Source organism: Hemitrygon akajei, unplaced genomic scaffold (genome assembly GCF_048418815.1).
Source record: "Hemitrygon akajei unplaced genomic scaffold, sHemAka1.3 Scf000057, whole genome shotgun sequence".
NCBI classification, from domain to species: Eukaryota; Metazoa; Chordata; class Chondrichthyes; order Myliobatiformes; family Dasyatidae; genus Hemitrygon; species Hemitrygon akajei.
Window position 1 is genome coordinate 1375919 of NW_027331943.1, and position 26346 is coordinate 1402264.

The window sequence follows — 26346 nt, forward strand, 5'->3', positions numbered from 1 at the left end:
AAGCTGCATGCTGGATATTTGTCCATCACCGTTGCTAAATGCAATTTCGAGAGTGACTGTAAGTGCTGAACTCTGCAATTATTGCTGCTGCTCACCACACCCAGTTCTGCACCCTGGTCACTGGGCATAGAAGGAGTTTCTTCTGCTACACATTCACCTTTAATGGGACTGGAGTTTAATATTCTGGATCTGTGACAAATAAATCAGCTCTATTTTAATCACTGTCTCTGGTACATAGTGAATTTATAACACAGCTAGTGTACAGTAGAGAGTCAACTCAGGCCGGCTGCACCTGATTCTGTTCCACAACAGATCTTTCAAATCCTCCCCTGTTGTTCACCTCTCACTCTCCCTGTGGTGATGGGTTCCAAATTGTCATCACTCTGGAAGAAGAGGTTTCCCTTGAATTTCCTGCAGACTGAAGAAGTCGAGCTGACTGCAGTTCTGTCTGAGATGTTCTTCGCCCCTCAAATCTCTGGCTGAGGAAGAATGACATTGGGAGTGAACGTCCTTATTCAGGCTCATTTGTCACCATCTCGTCTGCTCAGATCGTTGGGATGTCTCCCATGGGGGGTCATACTCATTCCACTGGTTAATGTTTTCTTCCAGAGTGATGATGTATTTTTCTGAGTTGGCCTCTCATGTACGTGTTCTGGTCTGTATTTCTTACCACGATTGCATATACACACATGGAGTGCTGAATCCTCTTAATTTTGGATGGAAATATATCTGAGGGGTGATTGATATGTTCGTGGCCTCAGGTGGAAGGGGTCAATTTTGGAAAACCTAGCACATTTATTTTTCAACGTGGTCCCGTCCTACATTTACACACTTAGTCCAGCAGTGGATTGCAAAGGTTTGGGCACCCCTGGTCAAAATTTATGTTACTGTGAATAGCTCAGCAAGTAAAAGATGACCTGATTTCCAAAAGGCATAAAGTCAAAGATGACACATTTATTTAATATTTTAAGCAAGATTACATTTTAAATTCCATCTTTTACAGTTTCAAAATAACAAAAAAGGAAAAGGGCCCGAAGCAAAGGTTTGGGCGCCCTCCATGGTCAGTATTTAGTAACAACCCCTTTGGCAAGAAACACAGCTTATAAATGCTTTTTGAGTCTTACAATTCTTGTTTGGGTAAATTTCTGGGTTCAGTCATAAACAGCAAAGTACTGACTGTGGAAATTACAAATCACTATATTGCTAGAGTCACAGATAGCAGCAGCATTGAAACAGGCCCTTCGGCCCTTCCAGTCAATGCCGACCTGTTTTTGTCGTTACTGCCTGGTTCCAACTACCTGCACCAGAGCCTCCATACACCTCCCATCCACGTCCTCACCCAAATTGCTCTTTAGGATCTAAATCAAAACCACATCCTCCACTTCCTCTGGCAGCTCATTCCACACTCTCACCAACCTCTGAGTGAAGAATCCCCCTTCAGATTCCCCGAAAATAATTCACTTTCACCCTGAACGTATGTCCAATGTCAGGGTGAGAGGGAGGACGGGGCAGAGAGGGAAGACAGTAAGGGGAGTGGGTGGTCGAGTGCCGAGAGGGAAACAGAGCGGAGAGTTTATACTTAATATCTTTCAGAAAAAGTAATTGTTTGAACTTGCTGCAAACCTACTCTCCATACCCTGTACATTCTTAACCAGATTATTGATCTGGATGACAAGTAGCAATGCTTGATGTTCAAAGTAAATTTTATTATCAGAGTACATATATGTCACCACATACAACCCTGAGATTGTTTTTTCTACAGGAACACTTAGCAAATCTGTAGAATAGTAACAGGATCAATGAAAGATCAATTGGAGCATAAAATTCAACAAACTGTGCAAATGGAAATATAATTAAATATCAATGAATAATGAGAGCAATGGGGTGTAACCCTGGGTAACCTCACTAGGCCCCCACAGCCTAAACAGCCTCCCACCATCACTCTCTGCTTCCTACCATCAAGACAACTGTGCATCCAGTGAGCCAGCTCTCCCTGGATCCCGTGTGATCTGACTTTCCACAGCAACTTACCATGTGAACCTTATCAAAGGCCTCGCTGATGCCCATATCGGCCCCGATCCTGGGACAGAGGTGTCACCATCAGAGGGCATAGATTTAAGCAGAGGATGAAGAGGGTTAGAGGGATCTGAGGAGGAGATTTCTCACTCAGAGGGTAGCTGAAATCTGGAACACACTGCCCGAGGTGGTGGTGGAGACAGGTCCCTTCACAACATTTACGAAGAGGATGAGCATTGAAACTGCCGAGATACAGTCGGCTGTGAACCAAGTGCTGATAAATGGGACCAGTGGAGACAGTGAGTGGATGGTCAGAACAGGTATGGCCGGCCAAAGGCCTGTTTCCGTGCTGTGTGATCCTCCACTCTGGACATGCTAAATTAACGATGGTGGCACCGCGAGGCATTGATTTCAAAACTCCACACCCCTCTTCAACCTGAAGTAAACCAGACTGAACCCCTTTGTCACCACTGGGAATATCTGTTTCTGTCAAGGTAGCATAGAGATTGATCACTTCTGCTAAACAACTGGCAATTGATGAGGTTTCTGTGTCTTCTTCCATTAATGTTGCTGCCTTACAGCAAAACTAACCCTCTCACTGTGTCAGAATCAGTGATTAAATCCCGCACCAAACACTGTGCTTTCATCCCTGCACGTTATAACTGGAACCATCTCACTGAGGGTCTGATGGAGACATGGGATCACATCTGCCCTGCTTCTGACATTTCAAATACCCTCAGAATGGTTTTCTGATTCAGTCTGAAGGTTATGGTACATTCAGCTCATCGTCAGACCTGACAAACCATGTCTTCCACAGCTGGTTCCACCTGTTGGTGTGTCCTCTTTCCTCCACCTCCAGGGAAGCTGCATCTCCACACAAACTCCTCACTGGAGACGACTGTCTGTACCCGTGACACAGGAAATCACATCACTGTCAGTCTCCTGATACCGTGTCTGACCTGCTCACCTCCGGGTATCCTCCATCAACAAGCTTCTTCCTCAGTCACCGTCTGTGAGATTATATAAAAACACAATCACTGTAAAACGATCTATCAGACAGCCCCTGTACCCCTCCACCCCGGACGATGGTTTGCTGGTTAAAACTCTCTTTCCTCACCCCTTCCCTATCCCCTTTCCCTTTGCAAACTCCAGCTATGCCAGCTGATCCGAATCCACTGTGAGGACATTTATATCTCACAGGAGGAGGTAGAAACCCGTGTCGTTCTCTGATACAGAGGTAACTGACACCCTACCGCCATCCCAATCTGCACCAACAGCCCATGACAGTGACAGCTCTTCCAGACACTGGGGCTTTGTAACAAACACAATGTTAGCAGCAAGATTAGACAGTAATTCATTTGAAGAGATAATTGCTACTTCCTGAAAGGACACGCGAGCGTTCGACGCAACGGAGCAGATCCTTCCCCGTTCACAACTTTATTAGACCCAGGTCACGGAACGTCCGATCATCCAACTTTCTCACAACAGCAACTCCCCCCCCCCCCCCGAATACGGCCCCCCAAAACGTCACTCCTCTCACCCCACACCCACAGTCCACCATAGCCTCTACCCACACACACACAGACAGATCCCCCTCACCCCAAACCCCTCCGAGCCTGGGAACCACAACTAACTGATCCCACAGCCCGGGCTCGGGCGCAAAGCTAAAACCGGGGCTGCAGGACCGGAGAGCCCGGAGTCTCCAGCCGTCCGGCAGAGCTCGTTCCCGGCACTTTTCATAGAAACATAGAAAACCTACAGCACAATACAGGCCCTTCGGCCCACAAAGTTGTGCTTCCACGGCAGCCGGCCCCCGATTTCCACAAACCCGAGATCAGACCCTTCTTCACGGACGCCTAAACAAAATAATAGCTACGGTCGGCACTGCGCCTGCGTTTAGCAGGAGGTTCTGGGCTGCACCAGCCGTGGCCGGAGGTCCCTACAGAGGGACCAGTGGCCGGAGGCGGAAGAGACAACGGAGAGGTAAATCCCAAACACGACAAAGTCTGCAGATGCTGGAAATTCAGAGCAACACAAACAAAATGCTGGCGGGACTCAGCCGGCCGGGCAGCATCTATCAGACAGAAAAATCAAACTCCCACCCCACCCCCCGCATAAAAAAGAACGTCATCCCAATCATCAACCCCCAAAATCCACCCCTCCCGCACAAAAGGGAACAATAACATCGACCCCCGATAAAAAGAAAACAACCCTACCCCGCACAACTGCGTAGGATCCGGTGTCACCAGTGTAGAGGCGGCCGCATCGGGAGCAGCGGACACAACGGGTGACACCGGAAGATTCACAGGTGAAGTGTCGCCTCACCTGGAAGGATGTTTGGACAACGGAGAGAGTTCGGCCGTCCGGCCCTTTCACTGTGACACCCCGACCTCCACATCAAATCCGTCCAAACGAATCTGGGTGAACTTCAATGACTAATAAATATAATCCTCTCAGCTATCAGCTGTCTGAATGATTCCCTGACTCTGAGAGGAAGGGGTATCTATGGTCCACACTGTCAGGGTGCTGAGTTTACCAGGAGACAAAGACTGCAGGGACGAGAGGTTTTCTGTTGACTAGTACACTGTGTATGGACCCCGCTGGCAATTCTGGTGTTGTGACGCGAATCGAGACAAACACCACGCTGCCCACTCCACCAACAACACGGCACAGCCGGACACATAACAGGGGACTTTCCATCCCACAACACTGGATTCAGTGATGAAACCCGTGATTAATGTTGTTGTCCCACTGAAAAGTCCATTAAGGTGATTTTGAATGCCAGCCCTCTCCCACAGGTGACGTCACACAGCTTCTCCCTCCCCACGCGCCTGACGTAACACATCGGGATCTGCCCTCACGTGCGCGGTGTCTTACATCACCCACGCGCTGTTATGCTTGAGCTTTATCGGTTTAACGGCTGGGCTAATAATCACGTGACCACCCCTCCCCACCGCTGTCAACAGAAGATTCAGGAGCTGCGCTATTCCCATTGGTGCGAAGCGATGTCAATCACTGGTTACAACCAGTCGCGGAGGCGGACAAGCCGAGTGGGCGTTACCCCGCTGAGTTCGTCTCCCGCTCAAGCGGCGACCGCCTCCTCAGAGCGGAGAAAACCTCAAAGTAAATGTCCGCTTTCTGATTTATTTCCATTTCCCTCCGAGGGAAGTTGGGGCGTTTGTGAAGCGTCTCCCGCGGCCGGAGTCTGATGTGTCGCTGAGAGGTAGAAGGAGACCGCTTGGCCCGTCGGTTTGATGCTAGTTCCCCCGGGAGGGAGGGAGAGGGGGGATTTTATTGAAAGGATGAAGATGGTGTGAGAGGGGGCGGACAGGATGTTTGTCCCGGTGGGGACAGGAGAGGCTCATCTCTGGAAATGTCTGAGTCCACGGTGGTGTCGAGCGGAGGGATTCATCACATTGGGGTGCAAACACCGGCAGACTATTGTCTGCAAGCGGGGCCAATGATCCGGGCAAAGTGACAATTATTTGTGCTTTGTTGAGATTGTACCTGGAATATGGTGTAAAATCCCGCTCCCCATATTAACACGGGTTATACAGACCAAAGAACAAACTGCCCGAGGAACTCGGGGTGTCGAGCAGCATCTGTGGAGGGAAATGGACCGTCAACATTTTGGGCCGAGACCCTCCCTCTGGACTGAGAGTGGACGGGAAATAGTCAGAGAAAAGAGGTGAGGGGTCGGGTTGGGGCAAGAGCTGGAGACTGAGAGGTGAATTCAGGTGAGGGGGGAGGTGGGAAGGTGGAAATAGTGACGGGGTGGTAGGTGAGTGTTTGGGGCAACATGGGGCTACAGAAGATGGAAATTAATTCCATAGAGGATTAACAAAGAGGTTAGAGAATATTTGTTATAGAGAGTGCAATGAAGATTCACCAGGCTGATCCCTGGGGTGGTGGGGTCATCATATGAAGAAAGATGAAATGCGATAACCCTTTCATTTAGAGAATCGAGGACTGAGAGGTGAACTTTGAAATGTACAACATCATTACCGGTTGAACCAGGGATCCCAGTCTCTGAAACAGGGATGGACTGTCCGGGACTGAGATGAGGGGAAATGTCTCCACTCCGAGGGTGGTAAATGTCTGTAAATCCCCACCACAGAGGGCAGTGAAGACTCAGTGATCTACTTCACATAAAACAGATGTGTGGAGACCGAAGGGATGGAGGAAATTAGGATCGGACAGAAACATGTGTCTGAGATGGGAGAGCAGCCGCCATCTTGTTGATAGTGAGAGGGGCTGAATGGCCTCCTCCTGCTGTTTCTCAGTTGATATTTCAGTGTTCCTGTCCAGTGAGGCCGGAGGAATGTGAATAGAAATTAGTATTTATAAACATAGACTGATTTACATGAAACCTGCACAATTCTGGTTTGGATCTAAAATGTTAGTCGAACCGGAATGGGATTCGAACCCGTAACCCCTAACCCAGGGAGGTGGAGGGATGGGACGGGAATATACAGAGGGAAAATGTTAAACATGTACCCGGTGTAAATATGGAATTATATGGGAAATGCGGTGAGGAGGTCGGGTAGAGTGTGAGGGGCGAGGAGCGGAGTCACCAGGTCACGTGGGAGACCCTCTACCCGTCACGTAATCCGGTTTTACCGCGGATCCGCAGCATGTGCAGCACACACAAAATGCTGGTGGAACACAGCAGGCCAGGCAGCATCAATAGGGAGAAGCTCTGTCGACGTTTCGGGCCGAGACCCTTCGTCAGGACTAACGGAAAGGAAAGATAGTAAGAGATTTGAAAGTACGAGGGGAGGGGAAAATGCGAAATGATAAAAGAAGACCGGAGGGGTTGGGGAGAAGCCAAGAGCTCGAAAGGTGATTGGCAAAAGGGATACAGAGCTGAAGAAGGGAAAGGATCATGGGCCGGGATGCCTCGGGAGAAAGAAAGAGGGAGGGGGGCACCAGAGGGAGATGGAGAACAGGCAGAGTGACGGGCAGAAAGAGAGAAGAAAAGGAGGGTGGAAAAAAAAACTAAATATATCAGGGATCGGGTAAGAAGGGGAGGAGGGGCATTAACAGAAGTTAGAGAAGTCAATGTTCATGCCATCAGTTTGGAGGCTACCCAGCCGGTATTTCAGGTGTTGTTCCTCCAACCTGAGTGTGGCTTCATCTTGACAGTACAGGAGGCCATGGATAGACATATCAGAATGGGAATGGGATGTGGAATTAAAATGTGTGACCACTGGGAGATCCCGCTTTCCTTGGCAGACAGAGCGTAGGTGTTCAGCGAAATGGTCTCCCAGTCTGCGTCGGGTCTCACCAAAGGCCACACCGGGAGCACCGGACGCAGTATACCACACCAGCCGACTCACAGGTCACCTGGAAGGACTTTCTGGGGCCCTGAATGGTGGTGAGGGAGGAAGTGTAAGGGCAGGTGTAGCACTTGTTCTGCTTACAAGGATAAGTGCCAGGAGGGAGATCGGTGGGAAGGGATGGGGGGACAAGGGAGTCGCATAGGAAGCGATCCCTGCGGAAAGCAGAAAGGGAAGGTGGAGGGAAAGATGTGCTTGGTAGTGGGATCCCGTCGGAGGTGGCGGAAGCTACGGAGAATTATACGTTGGATCCGGAGGCTAGTGGGGTGGTAGGTGAGGACAAGGGGAACCCTATCCCGAGTCGGGTGGTGGGCAGATGGGGTGAGGGCAGATGTGCGGGAATTGGGAGAGATGCGTTTCAGAGCAGAGGTGATGACAGACAGACAGACAGACATGCTTTATTGATCCCGAGGGAAACTGGGTTTCGTTCCAGACGCACCACCAAGAATAGTGAAGAAATATAGCAATATAAAACCATAAATAATTAAATAATTATAAGTTAATCATGCCAAGTGGAAATTAGTCCAGGGCCCGCCTATTGGCTCAGGGTGTCTAACACTCCGAGGGAGGAGTTGTAAAATTTGATGGTCACAGGCAGGAATGACTTCCTCTGACACTCAGTGTTACATCTCGGTGGAGTCTCTGGCTGAATGTACTCCTGTGCCTAACCAGTACATTATGGAGTGGATGGGAGTCATTGTCCAAGATGGCATGCAACTTGGACAGCATCCTCTTCTCCGACACCACCGTCAGAGCCCCTTTGTTTAAAAAAGGAAGACATCTCCTTCGTCCTGGAATGAAAAGCCTCATCCTGCGAGCAGATGCGACGGAGACGGAGGAATTTCGAGAAGGGGATAGCATTTTTGCAAGAGACAGGGTGGGAAGAGGAATAGTCCAGGTAGCTGTGAGAGTCTGTAGGCTTGTAGTAGATATCAGTAGATAGGCGGTCTCCAGAGATGGAGACAGAAAGATCAAGAAAGGGGAGGGAGGTGTCGGAAATAGACCAGGTAAATTTGAGGGCAGGGTGAAAGTTGGAGGCAAAGTTAATGAAGTCGATGAGCTCAGCATGCGTGCAGAAGGCAACGCCAATGCAGTCATCGATGTAGCGAAGGAAAAGAAGGGGACGGATACCCGTAAAGGCTTGGAACATGAAGTGTTCCACAAAGCCAACAAAAAGGCAGGTATAACTGGGACCCATGCGGGTGCCCATGGCTACACCGTTGGTTTGGATGAAGTGGGAGGAGCCAAAAGAGAAATTATTGAGTAAGAACTAATTCCGCTGGACGGAGGAGAGTGGTGGTAGAGGGGAATTGTTTAGGACTGGAATCCTGAAAGAAGCGGAGAGCTTTGATACCTTCCTGGTCGGGGGTGGAGGTATAGAGGGACTGGACGTCCATGGATTAAATAAGGCGGTGGGGGCGAGGGAACTTAAAATCATTGAAAAAGTTCAAAGCGTGAGAAGTGTCACGAACATAGGTGGGAAGGGATTGAACAAGGGGGGATAAAACAGTATCAAGGTATGCAGAAATGAGTTCGGTGGGGCAGGAGCAATCTGAGACAATGGGTCTACCCATTCCCAATACTCCCCAATGCCATTAGGCTTTACAATTCAACTGCCAGGATTTAAGAACTTTTTTAAAGCTATTATTAATGCTTTTTTTGAGTTAGTGATTTAGATGCATATCATATTATTACTGAGTTAAGCATTGTATGTAATGAGTTTTTGCTACAACAAGTGTATGGGACATTGGAAAAAATGTTGAATTTCCCCATGGGGATGAATAGAGTATCTATCTATCTATCTATCTATCTATCTATCTATCTATCTACCTGGACAGGCAGGTTTGTGGATCTGCAGCTGCGTTCCGAGGCCCCGCCCACTTATCTGTTGACGCGCTGAAGACGTCGCGCATGCTCAGTACGGGAAGGGCGATTTTGTTTATCGTTCTTTGTTTAAACTGGTCGGCGGTGGGATCGGGATCGGGAGGGGTCCTCACCCTCGCCGCTTGGGGCAGGGAGCCGGGGACGGATTATTCTCTGTGGGGCGACACCAACAATTTCCTTTCGGTGAGTATTGAAACAGGTCCGGAGCGGGGAGAACTGGAGAACTGGAGAATTCAAACATGAGAACTGGAGAACAAAAGGAGGGGGTGGGGAGGGAGAGAGAAACACAAGGTGATCGGTGAAACCTGAAGGGGGAGGGGATGAACTTTCCCCAACTGGCGGCCTCGCCTCGCTTCCTTCACAGAATCTGCCGGGGTCGGTCCGGGTTGTGAGACCTTCACACCGAACCGTCTGAGATGAGCCGCCGCTCAGCCCCTGTTGTTCTGGTCCTATTAGCAGGATGACGTAAAACATGTTTCTATATTGTTACTGACAGAGAAATGTACAATTTGTGTTGAGTGTGTTATCTGAATGTACTTGCCTGTGATGCTGCCACAAGTCAGTGTTTCTCTGTCCCTGTACCTTCCCGTACTTGTGCACTTGGCAATAAATTCAACAGGACCTGAGAAATCTCACTGAGATTTGATTAGTGATGATCATCTTGGCAGCTCGGTAGGTCGAATGTATGCGACAGTACACTGTTAAATGCAAAACCCTGAACAGTGTTGATGATCAGAGGGATCTTAGACAAGTTCATCGCTCCCTGAAAGAGACTGCACAGATTGATCGGGTGGTTAAGAAGGCAAATGGCATGGTTGTCTTTATCAGTTGAAGCACTGAGTTCAAAAGTCGGGAAGTTGTGCTGCAGCTTTATAAAACTAGTTAGACCACATCTGGAGTGTTTCATACATTTCTGATCGCCCCCATTCTCGAAAGGATGTTGGGGCTTTGGACAGGGCGCAGAAGAGGTTTACCAGGACACTGCCTGGATTAGAGAGCATGAGCTATAACGAGAGGCTGGACAAACTTGTGCTGTTTTCTCCAGAGCGGTGTTGGCTGGGGTGAGACTGGATGGACCTTTATAAGATGACGAGAGGGATAGAGTGGATAGACGATATATTTTTCCCAGGGTTGAAATTTCTAAGATAAGAGGCCATTCATCTGAGTTGCAAGGGGGTGGGTTAATGGAGATATGAGGGGCGTGTATGTTGTTCCTCACCGAGTCTGCTGGGTCGGTCACTGGAATTTGCTCCCTGGGGTGACCCTCCGCTCTGACGCAGTAATCACCCTGTGCATGCTCACAGCCGCCGCCCCCCCCTCCCCCGGATGGATGGTGGTTTTTCTCCCCGTTCGTTGTTGAAACGATATGTATATATACCTTCGAGCCGGGAGCCGGGGGAAAAATCAGATTCCCGTCGGTGAGTACTGAGGCCAGTGTCGAGTCGGCAGTGAATCCCGGTAACTTCCCGAACTGTCGGCCATTTACTCATTTTCCAACTATCTGGTCGTGGAGTGGGGCTGAGGAGGAGGAAAAGGGTCACCCTGATTGAACGCCGGAGCAGAGTCGATGGGCCAAACGGCCTAATTCTGCTCCTATGTCCTGTGGAGCCGGTTTATTGTCGGGGAGACGTGCCCACCGATCACGGTATCCTGTTTTCCGCTCTTATTCTGCCGCAGATCTGCAGCCTGCGGGTTTTTCCCGAGGCCCCGCCCCCCCGGCTCTGTCGATGTGAAAATCGCATTGCGGATGCTCACAGTCGGCGGAATGCAGTGATTTTTGGCCGGCGGAGTGCAGTCACCGTTTTGTGCTGACGTGGATTTGTTGGAGAAATCTAATATTGGCCAATGAGTCCCGTTAACTTCCCGAACTGTCGACTTCGCCTCGCTTCCTGGAACTTCTCAAAAACGTTTTCACTTCAGATCAGCCGCTTTTAAGCCTGGTGATATGTATCTTCTCCCTAATGGAGGTGGGTGAGAAAAGGGAATGCCCAGGTTGTGGGGATCTTTGATTTTACCGAGGGAGTGGGAAGTCCAGAAGGAGTTCATGTAGGGGAAACTGGTTTCTGTGATGAGCTGATCTGTGTCCGTAACTCTGCAGTTCCTTGCGGTCACGGGTAAAGCAGTCGCCATACCAATGCGTGGAGTATCCGGATGGGAAACTTTTTATGGTGCATTGATAAAATTTGGTGATGGGCAACGCGTATATTCCAAAGTTCTTATGGTTTGTTCTAGCTTTGTTATTTTCAGATCTTTTATACAGTAGTATTGTGGTGAGCATTTGGTCCATAATGACAGATGAGGCAGTTCATTGAACTCAATAACAGTTTTATCGTGATAAACACAAAATAGACCGGCCAGCACGACCCCGAGAGTGAACCCAACCAGTCTCATACAGACGGGAGGTGACCATCAGTGTGACCCACAAATACACAAGCAAGTAACTGTATAATCCAAGCTGAAAGGTAACAATAAATGAACTAGAACATCCCATCGTAATCCCACAAAAGCATTTTAACACAAGAACAATAAACAGTGCTGCTCATTAGAAATGTAGGGGCGGGCTGTTGACCAACCCCTCCTCCTGAGGACCATCAGTGATCGTCCTTGATCCCGTCTCCCAGCTGATCCAATCTGCTCATTCCCCACCCATCCTGTTCAACCTGTGTCCAGCCTGTATCCCATCACCTCAATGATATATATCAACCATCTTGTTCAATCACTATCCAGTCTGTATCCCACCACCCCAATGATATATATCAACCATCTCGTTCAACCTCTGTCCAGCCTGTATCCCACCACCTCAATGATATATATCAACCATCCTGTTCAATCTCTGTCCAGCCTGTATCCCACCACCTCAATGATATATATCAACCATCTTGTTCAACCTCTGTCCAGTCTGTATCCCACCACCTCAATGACATATATCAACCATCTTGTTCAACCTCTGTTCAGCCTGTATCCCACCACCTCAATGATATATATCAACCATCTTGTTCAATCTCTGTCCAGCCTGTATCCCACCACCTCAATGATATATATCAACCATCTTGTTCAACCACTGTCCAGCCTGTATCCCACCACCTCAATGATATATATCAACCATCTTGTTCAACCTCTGTCCAGCCTGTATCCCATCATCTCAATGATATATATCAACCATCTTGTTCAACCTCTGTCCGGTCTGTATCCCATCACCTCAATGATATATATCAACCATCTTGTTCAACCTCTGTCCAGCCTGTATCCCATCACCTCAATGATATATATCAACCATCTTGTTCAACCTCTGTCCAGCCTGTATCCGATCATCTCAATGATATATATCAACCATCTTGTTCAATCTCCGTCCAGTCTCTGCTGCCTGGGTGATGTTAGTGGCAGATACATTGGGACTTTTAAGAGATATTTAGATCAGCACATGAATGTGAGTAAAATGGAAGGATATGGACATTGTTCTGGCAGATGGGATTAGTTTAGTTGGCCACTTCATTAATTGAATAGACTGAGCACTGTGCTGTACTGTTCTGTGTTTTGTGTCTCTTGTTGAGAGGTTTTGGGGTAATGGAAGCAAAAGGAGTGAGTGGGAACAACAGGTCACTGGAACCCAGTGTGGGAAATGGGAGATCACCCACTTCTGTAGGAGAAACTGAAATCCTGAGTGTGTTAAAATGGAGAGTTTAAGTGCAGTGGGTAGAGAGGGAGGTGAAAGGTACATTGTATTTATTGTAAGAGTTATTGGGTGTAAGAGTGAAATGACATTAACAATTACTTGCGTTTTGTTGAGATTGTACCTGGAATATAGTGTAAAATCCTGCTCCCCATACTAACATGGGTTATATAGACCTGCTGTTGAAGAAAGGCTTAAAAAAATAAACCAGCAAACTATAGACCAGTGCTTCTGACATCACTATTAGAAGCACTGCATATATAAGTATTTGAAAAGACAAGACTGACTTGGAACAGTCAGCATGGCTTTGTTTACTCCTGGCAACGCACACAATTTTTTTTTGATGAGTTTATGGGGTATGTTACCAGGAACGTAGATAAAGGCAATGAAGCGAATGTTGTTTACATGGTCTTTTGCAAGCATTTAACAATCCTGCGTGGGAGGTTGGTCAAGAAAATTCATTTGCATCACGTTCAACGTAAGGAAGTAAATTGGAGTAGACAATGGCGTTTTGGGAGAAGGTGGACTGTGATGATAGATGATTGTCTCCATTAGAAGGTGGACTGTGATGGTAGATGATTGTCTCCATTAGAAGGTGGACTGTGATGGTAGATGATTGTCTCCATTAATCGTTGGGTCCGTTGCTGTTTGTCATCTATATCAATGATTGGGATGGTAATGTTTTTAACTTGATAAGCACATTTACATGTGACACCAAGATTAGGGGTGTAGTTGACAGAGAGGCAAATTATCTATCATAGGTTACAGGGATCTGGAACAGCTGGAAATACTGAGCTGAAAATGGCAGATGGAATTTAATGCAGACAAGTGCGAAGTGTTGTGCTATGGTAGGTCTTACACAGTAAACAGTAGAGCACTAACGTTGTGGTGGAACAAAAGGATCTGGGAATAGAGGTCCATAATTCATTGAAAGCAGCACCACAGGTAGATAGGGTGGTTAATAAATGCTTTTGGCATGGTGACCTTCATCAATTAAATTATTGACTGCAGGAGATGGGATGTTATTTTGAAGTTGTATATGACATCGGTGAGTCCGAATTTAGAGTATTGTGTGTAGTTTTAGTCACCTACCTACAGGAAAGGTGTAAGTTTGAAAGTGTACTGGGAAAAACTTCAAGGAGGTTTCCAGAGGCCCTGAGTGATAAGGAAAGGTTGAATAGTTTTGGACTTTAATCCTTGAAATGCTAAAAATTGAGAGGAGATTTGATAGAGCAATGCAACATGAAGATGGGTATGGATAGGTTAATGCAAGCAGGTCTTTTCCACTGAAGTCAGGTGGAACAACAACCAGAGATCATGCATCATGGGTGAAAGATGAAAAGTTTTAGTGGGACATGAGTGGATGTCTTCAATCAGAGGGTCGAGAGAATGTGGAACGAGCTGCCAACAGGAGTGTTACATGCGAGCACGATTTCACCTTTGAAAATATGGATGGGGGAATATGGCTACTGTGCAGGTGGGTGGGAACAGGTGGTTTAAATGGCTCAGACAATGCACCTGTACTGTGTTCTGTTTCGATACGACTCTCTAACCATGACTCCTTGATCACAGACAAAAGTTTGGTTGAGTAAAGATCCGAAATTAATATCAGACTTGAATAATTCACACCTTAATTCCCCAAGAATACTCAACAGCCTGGATGTGTTTTGATGTGGTTTTAAACTGCCCACACACTCCCTGTCACGGATATTTCGTAACCAGGGAAAATCCGGGCAGTATGTATGGAACTGAATACAACGGGAACGTTTTGGGCCGGGACCCTTCAGTGGAACTGGAAAGGAAGAGGGAAGAGGCAATATCATTGATTGAGTTGGAAGGTGCAGGTTGCTTTTGTGTGAGACTCGGAGCTCAGGGTTTGTGTTTAAACAGCTGCCTGCATATTCCTCAGAACAGGGAGCAGCCTTTCTGCTGAAACCAATTCAAACTGGTTTGACATTTCACTCTCTATCACATAAACAAAGTCACTTCAGTGTTCTGTTTAACTATTTCTGCATATGCAAATGTGCTAAATTGTTAATAGTTTGCAAGGAACCTGTAACATGTCATAAACGACACTGCCAATGGGCTTGAACCAGCTACCTTACCAGTTACAGTTACTGTCCTGTTTGCTGTGAGTTTGCAGAATTTAATTATTTTTACTTCAAACTCTCATTATCTGCAGTTGTTTTAAAACTTTTTTTAATGATATTAAAAAAAAGATCCACGCCATTCCCAACTGTGACATTCCTTAATACAAAGACACGACACAGTGTATGAAAAGTGCATCTTTCCCAAAATTGCCAATAACCCTTAAAATATTGTTGATGTAAGGGTAAAGGTGAGGGGCAGAATGAGGTGGAGAGAGAGAGAGGTTGAGCAGGGAGAGGGGAAAAAGTCAGGGCGAGGGTCTGTTACGTACCCCGTAACTGGGTGTCTAACCAGCAGAGAAAGAAAAATCCGTTGGAGTCTGGTGGTACTATACTAAAGGAGTTTATTAATAAAAATAAGCAAAACCATATCAATAATGCAAATGTACATATAAAACCAGTTAGCAGTAATAAACCTAAAAGTGTTGGAATAATAATAATCAATAATAAACAAGCTCTATTGATGTCTAGGGGTAAATAAATTGTCATAGAAAAGTATAAAGTTCAGTTCAGTTCATGAGTGCTGATGTAGTTATGGCTGTTGTATTGTAATGGTTGGAGAGAGAGAGAGAGAGCGAGCGAGATGTAACAGTTACAGTCAGGCAAACCTTCCTTTGCTTTCTTAATCCGTCGTATCGGTGTGGTCATTCAGCTATGACCTCTCCGTCCTTCTGCTAGACCGTTCTTCTGTGGTGGACCCGTCACTCTGGCATGAGTGGACACACACACAAGTCCCCACTGGCCCTGCTTTTACACTGATAGCCTTAATGACCAACCTCCTGGTTCGGTCTTCAAAGCCCCCACCTTTCTTGTGGGTTCCAACACTCAGTCAGTGTCCACTGGTGTGTCTGGAGGGTGTCTCTCCAGACCTGTCTTTTATCCCTACTCACGGGGACTCAGCTATCCATCACTCCTGAATGTCTGTGTCCATCAAATAAGGCCACTCCTTCAATCCACTGAGGAATGTTTATGAGCAAACTATTGTCCTTGCAGCGAAACAGTAAATAATTCAAAACGGAGTCACAATATGGTTAATCAGCAATTTCACCCTCTCTCTTATCTGTCGCCGATGTTCTTGCTTGTTTTTCTGTCTCTCTTTCTCATGGTCAGCATAGCAACAGTAATAGTTTGTGTTTCTCAGGAGGGGAATGGTTAACTCTGTACCCCATTGTCCATCAGGTCTATTCATCACTCATAACAGGTCTATGAGGTGGACAGGGAGCAACTAAGATGAAGGTGAGACAGTGGAGTAGGTAGACCGGGGGTAGATGATGGGACACAATGGGGAGACAGTGGGAGGGAATATGATTAGAGAGAAAGGGACAGAGAGGGAGTTTGGTAAAGAAAATTTATTTGCTCCACGTTCAACGTAAGGAAGTAAATTGGCGTAGATAGTGGAGCTTTGGGCGAAGGCTGACAATGATAGTAGATGATTGTCTCCCTGATTGGGGGTTTATGACTGGTGGAGAGCCACGGAAATGGTAGTTGGGCCATTGCTGTTTGTCATCTATGATAATGTGTTTAACTTGATAAGCACATTTGCATATGTCAGCAAGATCAGGGGTGTAGTTGGCAGAGAGGCAAGTTATCGTAGGTTACAGTGGGCTCTGGCGCAGCTGCAAATACTGAGCTGAAAATTGCAGATGCAGGGAAGTGCAAAGTGTTGCACTGTGTAGGTCTTACACAGTAAACAATGGTGCACTAAAGAGTGCGGTGGAATAAAAGGAATAAGACATTGGTGAGTTCGAATTTGGAGTATTGACTGCAGTTTTGGTCATCTATCTATAGAAGAGAAATAAATAAGGTTGAAAGAGTACTGTGAAAAGGTGCGAGTTGTTTTTCTGGGAGATTCCAAGCTCAGGGTCTGGTGTAAGCAGCTGTTTGGCCCTGCACATTCCACAGAACATAGGCAGTTCTTCTTAAAGCAGAACTTTAGGCCATTCTGCTAAAACCATATCCAACTGGTTTGAAGTTTCCCTCTCAGTTAGGTTTGAAAACATTCACATTATTAGTCTGCTTAACTATTTCTGCTGCAGGGAGGGTCAATGAATGTGAAAGCTGATATAAAGAACACTACCGATGATTTCGAAACCACAACGTTACCAATTACAGTTGATGCTCTGCTTGCTGTGAGTTTTGGGACTTTTATAATTTCTTCCTTCAGACTCACATTGTCTATATATGTTTCTAAAAAATTCTTTTCATGATTCCTTAAAAACTCAGTCTGTGACAGTCACCGGACCATGAGACACAGGAGCAGAATTCAGTTCCGACATTCCATCATGGCTGATCCCCGATCCCACTCAACCCTATACATCTGCCTTCTCACCATATCCTTTGATGTTCTGAATGATCAGGAGACAATCAACTTTTGCCTTAAATACACCCACGGATTGTCCTCCACTACAGTCTGTGACAGATTCACTACTCTCTGTCTAAAACAAATCCTTCTTTAATCTTTTCTAAATGGTCGCCCCTCAATTTTAAGGCTGCAACCCCCAGATTTTGATACCTTCACCACAGGATGCATCCGCTCCACATTCGCCCCAGCCAGGCCTTTTAACAGTCAGTAGGTGTCAATGAGATTACCAAAGCTGCCACATTGGAAAAAAAGTTGAATTTCCCCATGGGGATGAATAAAGTATCTATCTATCTATCTATCTATCTATCTACATGCTCCTCATATGTGAACCCCTTCATTGCTAGAATCATCCTCATGAACCTCCTGCGGTCACTCAACAAAGACAACAAATGCTTTCTGAGATATTGGGCCCAAAACTGTTGATGACACTTGAAATATGGCCTGATTAATATCTCATAAAGACTCAGAATTTTCTCCTTGCTTTTATATTCTATTCACCTTAAAATAAATGACAACATTGCACTTGCCTTCTTTATCACAAACTCAACCTATAAATTAACCTTCCAGGAGTCAGACCCGAGTACACCTGATTCCCTCTGCACCTCTGATGTTTGAACATTCTCCCGTTTAGATGACAGTCTACATTGTTAGATAGGGATAGACAGGCGTTAGCTGGGCAGGAAAAAGAAGGAGAGATGGAGAGGGATGAAGGCATGAGAGAGCGGGGAAGGGTGTGGGGAAAGAGGAAGGAGAGTTGAGCATGGGATGAGTAGAGCGCGGGAGGGGGAAGCAGAGAGCTCGGGGTAGGTGGGGAAGGAGAGGGTGGGAGGAAAAGTGGAGGGGGTGTGGGAGAAGAGCGCAACGGGGAAGGGGCAAGTGGGAGGACAGCACGGGAAGGAAAGCGAGTGTTTTGTAATGAGCGACAGACACTATATAACCGAATAACCTCGGGAGTAGCGGCTCAGACAGAAATCTCTGTGTATGGTGAGCACACCGCTCACCCGGGACCTCACTGAACTCCGTCCGGTTTCAACATCACAGTAAGTGTTATCTCCGATTCTTCAGAACCAGGGAGCATTTACAATGGGGTTTGGCTTTTGTCGGGCTCGGGAGGGAAGTCAGTGGGAGAAGGGAACTCTGAAATCTTCAAATTAACAAATTAATTATTGACCAAATGGATTAAAAGAAACAATTACCTTCAACTACAAACATTCTCCAGTTGGTTTCTACTGAGACGCTGTAGAAAAACCTTTCTGCAGTGATATGCGAAATGTCCCCCCAGGTCAGTGAAAGAGTCTCTCTCCCTCTTCTCCCTCCCTGACACACACTCACTCACATTCACAGGAAAAACTATTGAGAATACAGAGCTACTGTAAGATATTGGCATTCGGAACATCGTCGTGGACTATGCCACAGATCGATTCATTTAATTAAATCGCAAATATATATATATTAAAACTACAGATATTGGGTGTTTGAAGTAAAATAAACTACTGGAAACTCTCAAAGTCTGATAGCAATTGTAATAAGTAGACATTCAGACTGCAGACACTGGTGAACTTTCTTTTCTATATCATCGATGTTTTAATGTTTTTTCCTGTTACAGAAATATTTAAATACAGTGTTAAATTAGCTTTGTTCACAGTTGAAGGTGAGCGCAAAATGTTGAAGTAGTTTGTTTGTTTTCAGCAGAGAAGCCGCTCCCTGCTCCGAGGAATGCCTGTGTGTCAGAATTTGCCCTGCAGACAGGCAACAGTTTGCACACAGAAAATTGCACTGTGAGTCTCACAGAGCAGCAACATCGGCCCCTCCCCCATAGTTACTCAATGACCCTCGTCTGATGGTCTGGTGTAAAACTAGAAGAAAACGACTTGAAAATATACCCAAAGGGAGACTGAACATTCTTAGTGAATTAAGGTGAATTCAGCTTCTGTTCACACGCTACCTGTGTTTTGGATCAGTGATCAAGAAGTTACTTGCAAACAAGAGAACATTTGCAGATGCTGGAGCAACACACACAAAATGTTGGAGAAACTCAGCAGGCCAGACAGCATCTCGGAAAAGAGTGAACAGACTCCTTTCCCAGATGTTGCCTGGCCTGCTTAGCTCTTCTGGCATTTTGTGTGTATTGGAAGAAGTTATTCGCTCTATTTTGTCCCTTCTGTCGGTCGTGGTATTTGTGTTCTTGCATTATCCTGTCTGCACGGTTGAGATTCTCCACAATTCATGTCAAGGTTAAAAACAGTTCCCAAATCAGGGGTTAAAATTCCAAAGCAAGTGTGCAAAAAGATGTTTAGTCAGCACGGCTTCTGTTTCCAAAACTTGTGACTTCAGATGAATGCATGTTGTTTTTCTCATGACTGTGTTTATTGTTGGTGTTTCGAGCTGATTTCCTCAACGTCCTTTAAAAGAAAAGACGTTGATTCTGTTCAAGGTCTCAATACATAACAAACATTGGGGGTGGGGTGGGGACCAGTTACAGAAAGCGACAGGCGGCATTGCAGAGCGAACACCATGAGATTTCACTCTGTGGGGCAGGAGGCTCGATGAGCTGAGTGGCCAATTTCTGCCTGGTCTATGCACAAGAAAAGCTCTGACTACAGAGTTACTGTAAACTAAGTTAATAAGTACGGACCACGACAAATAACCTACTGTTGAACAAAAAACAGCTATTAGATAGATAGTTAGATAGATAGATACTTTATTCATCCCCATGGGGAAATTCAACTTTTTTCCAATGTCCCATACACTTGTTGTAGCAAAACTAATTACATACAATACTTAACTCAGTAAAAAAAAATATGATATGCATCTAAATCACCATCTCAAAAAGCATTAATAATAGCTTTTAAAGAGTTCTTAAGTCCTGGCGGTTGAATTGTAAAGCCTAATGGCATTGGGGAGTATTGACCTCTTCATCCTGTCTGAGGAGCATTGCATCGATAGTAACCTGTCGCTGAAACTGCTTCTCTGTAACTATTGCAGTAATTAAATCATCCAGAACGTTGACCGAGATGATAAGCAACAATGAACCTAGCACCGACCCCCACTGCACCCCACGAGTCACTGGTCTCCAGTCAGAGAGTCAAACCATCTTCCACCACTTACTGGCTTCTCCCGCAAAACCAATGTCCAAACCAATTTACCACCTCATTCTGAATGCCAAACTTCTTGACTAATCTCCCAGGTGGGGACTCTGCCAAATGTCTTGCTACATTGTACTGAACTATATATTTTTAATTCAGTAAATTAACTGTTCTCTCTCCCAGAGCAGTAAGTGTCACGTTGTTCCAGTTTGATAACTGACCAACAACATTCTTGCACACCATACTTTCACTGCTCTGGGGAGAAACTAACCATGAAAGTTATGGGGGAGACTTTGCAGAGCTCTGCTGTTGCCCAAAGCCCAGTGTCTGAGTCCAGGTCCTGATGACCCCAGGGCTGCTGCAGGACCGTCCACACTGCAAGTGTCCTCTCAGGGCAGTGGAGTGAGTCTGTTTCAGAAAGCCTTGGATATCCCTGTGAACACAGCCCCAAATCGGCAATGCCCAGAGTCCGGCTCTCTGGAAAGTGAAATGATAAAGATGGTTTCCCATCGCTGACAAGTGGAGCAGCAGCATTACTGCCCCACGATGGCTGTGATTGTCCCAGGGATGAGGATGTGATCTTTGGCTGTCTGTCTGCACAGTTTGTTATTGGGGAACGGAGAAGAACACGGGAAGTGGATCTTCAGCCTGATAGGCCCAATCGGGATTAATCCCTGTAGAGTCATCAGCAGGATGTATCATATCACAGGCATACGTAGTGAATGTTGTTGGCTTTGTGGCAGCAGTACAATGCAATATATAATAGTAGAGAAAAAACTATTACAATCAGTATCTGTTACTGAAAGTTAAATAAATATTGCAAAAATGAATTCAATGAAGTAGGTTTGTGGGTTCCATGTCAATTCAGAAATCGGATGGCAGAGGGAAGGAAGTGGTTCCTGACTAGTTGAGTGTGTGCCTTCAGTCTGTTGTACCACCTTCCTAGTGATACCAATGAGAAGAGGGCATCTCCATGGTGAAGCAGATCCCTAATGACTGATGCCGCCGTTTTGAAGCATCGCTCCATGACGATGTCCTGGATGCTACGGAGGATACTGCCCATGACGAAGATGACTGAATTGACAACATTGCTGAGAATATTTCGATCCTGTGCGGTAGCTTCACCACTTCCCCCACCCCACCATGTCAAGCGATGTGCAGTCAGTTAGAACAGTTTTTACAGTACAGCTGTAGCAATCTGTGAGTCTTTGGTCACATCCATAATCTCGTCAAACTCCTAATGAAATATAGCTGCTGTCATGCATTCTTTGTAACTGCATCGATATGCTGGGCCCTGGATAGATCCTCAGAGATGCTGACACACAGGGACATGAAGTTGCTCACTCTTTCCACTGCTGACTGATCAATGACGATTGGTGTGTGTGTGAGAACTCATCTTACCCGTTCAGAAGTCCACAGTTAGTTTGTTGATCATACCGATGTTGAGTGCAAGTTTGTTGCTGCAACACCACTCATCCAGGTGATATATCTCGCTCCTGTTTGTCTTCTCCTCGCCATCTGATAATCTGTCAACAATAGCCGTGTCGCTGGTGATGTGCAGGCGTTATATCCAATCCGTACCAATTGTGGTTTTCCGGTGAGGAAATCAAGGATCCGGTTGCAGAGGGAGGTAGAAAGGCCCAGCGGTTCGAGCCTTTCGATCAGAACTGTAGGAATAATTGCATTAGACGCTGAGCTCTGGTCGAGAAACAGCATTCTGATGTAAGTATTCGTATTGTCAAGGTAATCCAAAGCCATGTGATGAGGCAATGAGATTTACTGTGACCTATTTTGGATATAGGCAAATTACAGTGGGCCCAGGTCCTTGCTGAGAGAAGAGCTTGGGCACTGGTATAATTGTTAGCCGTTTAAGGAATGTGGAAACTTTCAACTGCAGCAAAATGACCCCATCTCTGAAGCATTCACAGAATACAACTCCTGTTTTTCTGGGGTGGCTGAAATCCCTTGTAAATCTGTGTGATGACAGCACCCATCACTTCCTCACTCTCCCAAAATCGATGGAAACACAAACATTTTCCCAGAATGCCCCAGGATTAGTCTCAGTAAGAATCTCTATTGATGCCATCAGTGTCCTAAGATGGGGTGCAGAATGGTGCAGTGTAATGCTATACAAAGACCCAAGTGGGACTCGGTCTCAGACACCAGTAATGCCATCAGTATCCCAGGATAGGGCGCAGAATGGGACCCCAGTAATCAGATTCATTATCTCAGGGGTGAGGTTATGTGGGGGGAAAACCCGTTTGGCTGTGTTATGAGGTCGGTGCAGCTGGACTGTTTACTCCTGTCCCTGTTGCAGCCTGTCTGTTTAATGTTGATTTGATAGATATCTCAGCAGTTGACTCTGGATCTGCAGACATGCTCGGACACGCTGCTGCACTGTAGTTTTATATCAATGCAGAATGACGGTGATAATTGCGGACAGTTTAACTCATTGGTGTTAATTTGTTAATGACGGTGGATTTTTCATCTGGAAGAAAATGTCGAAGTCGAATGGGTCAAGGACAGTGGAAGCAGACAGATCAATTGTCTTTGCTCTTTCCTCGTGCTTGAAGATGGAAGCTGCCATTTTGTGGAACTGTTTTACATCCTCCACTTTGTGAGATAAAGTTGCTTTGCTTTCTGTGTTTTAAAATAGGCACAACGATTCTTCATGTCATCTATTAAACTGGAGATCCTTTGCAAAGGGGTTATTTGTGAGGTGTTCTTTGATACAATATAACATCCAGTTTTGTGAATGCTCGGGATGGTGCCAGCCTGATGTGATTTGAGCTAGTTAACTGAAGAGAACAAGTTAGCGTTCTCTTCCTTGTTATCCTCCTGCTCTTGATGAATGTATCGAATGCCATAGGATTCACCTTAATCCAACTTGCCAAGAATTTTTTGAGCCCTCTTGCCTTTCATGATTCCCTTTTTTAGTTATTTTCTGGTGTCTTTATACTCATGAGTTTTTTTTTTATCCTAACCTCTGAAGCTTTGCATGCATTTCCTTTTCCTTCTTGACCAAATTTATCACCTCCCTGGCCATCTAATGTTCCTGTGTCTTTTCATCCTCGTCTTCTTTTAATGGAACTTTTGATAAATATCAGAAGTTGAATGATTCACACGGTATTCCCCAAGAATAGTCTAACGTGTTTTAATGTCATTGTAAACTGGCACACCCACTTTCCTCAGAACTGCTGAAATCAGATGGAATGGTTTGACAAATCACTCTCATTGGGGTGTGAACAAAGTCACTTTAATATTGTATTTATCCATTTCTGCTGCAGTGTAGTGATAGAGTCTTTATTATGATATAAAGAACATGACCTACGGTCTCAAACCTGTAACGTTACCAGTTGCGTTTGCTGCCCTGTTTGCTGTGAGTTTACAAAAGTTTGTTTTTACCTCAACTCTCATCATCTGCAGTTGCTTTTATTTTCAAGGTTCCTTCAAATAAATCAGTCTGTGCCATTCCCAACTGTGACATTCTTAAAATTAAAGAACATTATCCTAGGGTATGGAACCTGCAGCATTCACAGTCACAGTTCCCACTAAAGTTTTAACTGCTGTTGATGTAAGGGTGAGTGTGAGGGGGAGACTGTGAGGGTAAGGAGGAGAGTAATGAGGTAAGCAGGGTCAGGGGAAAGGCAGGGTGAGTGTGTGGAAGGTGGAGAGGGGGATGTAGAGGAAGTAGAGAGAATGGAATAAGAGATGGGGAATGAGGGATGAGGGCAAGAGTGAGAGGAGGGAGAGGGAGGGACAGAGAGAGGGGGAGTAAGAGAAGTGATACATCGAGAGAGAAAGAAGGGCAAGAGTGACAAAGAGGGGGAGTGAGATGGTGAGAGGAAAAGCAAGGTGAGAGAGGTCCAGAAAGAGGAGGGGGACAGATGGGGGAGAGGGTCGGAGAGGGAAAGAAGGGGCAGAGAGAGGGAGGAATAAAGAGGGGGGAAGTGTGTGGAGAGTGACTGAGGCTGAGAGAAAGGGAGTGAGAGGGATGGATGGATGGTGAAAGGGTAAAGGGCGGCATAGAGAGAGTGGAGTGGAATAGAAGAGAGGATGATGGAAAGTGGCAGACAGAGAGGAGCGAGAATGCGGAAGAATAAATGGTGGGGAGAGTGAAGGAATGACGGAGTAGGAGATAGGGTTAGGGAGAGTAGGAGGGGGATGGTGTCAAGGAAGGGCTGAGTAAGTAAATGTCAAAGGAGGCGTCGAGGAGGAATGGGTGAGCGAAAGGAGCAGCAAGTAAGGAGGGGTGTGACTAGGTTGGCAAAGAGAGGGATGAGTGGTGAGGAGTGGGGCTGGTGGGCTGTAGAGTGAGGAGGAAGGATGACGAGTTGGTTGGCGAGGAAACGGGTGAGTGAGAATGACACCAATGACAGCAGTGAGGAAGATAGGATTCAAGATTCAAAAACTTTATTGTCATTCTAAACATACATCAGCTCTGCAGGGCAGAATGAGACAGCGTTTCCCAGGAGCAGTGCAATCATAACATAACAAACGCAACACTAAATAATAAACATAACAATAAATAGTAAAACACAACAGCCACATGTCAGTTACAATCAAGTTATAAGTCTCTAGTGCAAGTTAAAAGTGTCCAAAGCAGAGTCAGGTAGAGCAGCTATTTAGCAGTCTGACTGCCTGTGGTAGCCTTGTGGTTTTAGTTTTGATGCTTCTGTATCGTTTGCCTGATGGCAGAGGCAGAAGGAGTGAAGGTGTGGGGTGCGGAGGCGTAGGAGGGTGATCACTAGGGGGAATGATGAGAAAGGACGGTGAGATTGATGTGGGGTGAGTTGAGAGGCATGGAGAAGAGAGCAGAGTGAAGAACAGCGGTGAGGAGGCAAGGATGAGTGAGGGAGGCCAGAATAATTGGACTAAAAATTTATTCATCCACAATGGTAAGGATGTTCGTCATGGCTGATCACAAGTCACTGAACAAATCCACCATGAGTTTGTAGTTCCTGGTCTCGGTATTCCACAGCAGGGGTGCTTACCACACATGCTTCCCGGTCTCCAATCCTACGCGGGGATTTTTCCACAAGCAATTCCCGGTCTTTGGATCTTATTGTGCACCATTCCCAGTCTCCACATCCCACACAGGTTGCATTACTGCAAATGATCCCTATTCTCCCTTTCCCGCACCGGGAGTTTTACTGTGCACGGGTCCTGGTCTCCCTGTCGAACAGTAAATCCGTCGACACCCTTTGAACTGCCCTCCATCACCTCCCATCCATGTACCTATCCAAGTTTCTCAAACAGATGTTGTTAAGACCTCAGACAAGGTCAGGAATTGAAGGTTAACCATGTTGAGATTAATGTTCTGAGCTGCGTATATTTCAATGCAATAAGTATTGAAGGAAAGGCAGATGAGCTTAGGTCATGGATCAACACATGGCATTATGATATTGTCGCCATTATTGAGACTGGCTTGCAGAGAACCAGCAGCTCAATATTCTGGGGTTCTGTTGCTTTAGACAGGTAAGAGTGTGAGGGATTAAAGGGGTAGGGGCAGTTTCACTACTCAGGGAAAATGTCACGGCAGTGTGCAGTAAGGACAGATGGGAGAACTCATCTAGTGAGTTTTTGTGGGTAGACCGGAGAAATAAAAATTGTTTGAACATGTTAATGGGTCTGTATCATAGACCACCCAAGAGTCTGCGGGATTTAGAGGAACAAATTAGTAGACGTCACAGAATATTGCAAGAAACATAATTTGTTATAATTTGATTTTAACCCTCCACAGACAGACTGGAAGTCTCATACTGTATATTGAGTAGATGTACTCATGTATATGACAAATGTCTTCAGGAAAGTTTCGTTAATCAGAACATTGAAGTCCCAA

At 46.0% G+C, this 26346-nt stretch overlaps 1 protein-coding gene across 2 annotated transcripts in view; it reads left to right on the forward strand.

Annotated features, from left to right (window-relative positions):
• Positions 1-9292: 9292 nt before the first annotated feature.
• LOC140721545 (NACHT, LRR and PYD domains-containing protein 3-like) overlaps positions 9293-26346 on the forward strand; it is a 44637-nt gene continuing 27583 nt past the window's right edge. Inside the window, exon 1 of one of the 2 annotated variants that reach the window (XM_073036369.1) lies at positions 9293-9422. The gene's annotated coding sequence lies outside the window, so the exon portion shown is untranslated. The remainder of the gene's footprint in view (positions 9423-26346) is intronic. The other variant, XM_073036370.1, reaches the window with a different exon arrangement.